This window comes from Apteryx rowi, unplaced genomic scaffold (assembly GCF_003343035.1).
Source record: "Apteryx rowi isolate R43461 unplaced genomic scaffold, aptRow1 scaffold_1380, whole genome shotgun sequence".
Taxonomy (NCBI): Eukaryota; Metazoa; Chordata; class Aves; order Apterygiformes; family Apterygidae; genus Apteryx; species Apteryx rowi.
The window spans coordinates 10,861-11,899 of record NW_020447620.1 but is presented as its reverse complement, the minus strand read 5'-3'; positions in this window follow the sequence as shown (position 1 = coordinate 11,899).

Below are 1,039 nucleotides of genomic sequence, written 5' to 3'. Positions count from 1 at the left end.
ACTCGGTTCAATCCCGTTTCTGTAGAGTTCATCTTCTTCTAGGGTGGTCATCCGTACTTAGCGAACAGAGGGTGAAAGGAAAGAGGAAACTGAAGAGAGTAAATGGTTAATCATACATCGCACTACTGCCAAACCAATCATCAAAAATAAAAATCCATATAACAGCAGTAGTCCAATATTTAGGAGCCACTTTCCCCATCCGGTGAGTCCTAACGATCTTAGGGTTGATCCTAGCCAAGAGTTTGGAGTCCATCCGTCGAACCAGTCCGTTGGCTGCATGGCACAGAACAATTCCCCAGTTTGGTCAGCAGCTTCCTTCATTTTAGCGCAAGCTTCCTTGATCCAGGTAGTGGTGTTGTGAATTGTAATACAGCATTCTTCTCCAGTATGGTTTAATATACCACAAACCCCATGTTCTTTTAATAACAGCGTATCTAAGGCTGACCTATTTTGTAGCATCATCTTAGATACTTGTTGTAATTGAGTGTTCATCTTCCCAAAGGCATACTGAGTCTGATTACTTAAACTATGTATTTGCCATGTAATACTTTCTAAGACCAATTGGTGTCTTTTAAGGGTTACGTATGGGGCAAGTATATTTTCTAACATCAAAGATGTTCTCGTTCCCCAAGTATAATAGTCAGGTATTTGAACTCCATGTACGGCCCCTTCGGGTCAAGCTTGGGGTTTATCACTTTCCCTTCGCTTTCTTCTGTGTTGTGGGGTGAAGTTAAAAATCCTCCCAGGACACATGGTTGGTATTCCAACTCCGAGTCAAAAACTCTCAAGCGCATATACATCTTTCCATCGGAGCATCCCCAGGCTAGGCCATAGGGAGGGGCGTACTGAGCAGTTTTACAATTGTACTGATCGGAGTGTGGCAAAAGTATGGCATCAGAGATCCTATCCGCGGGCGCTCCTTCTTCAGGAACATGCATTAAGGGTATTCCGCACTCTTCTAGGGTACCATCATATTCACCCATTGTCGTCCCATTACAACGTGGGTCAGAGTTTTTAAATCCCATAGAAGGATACCCCC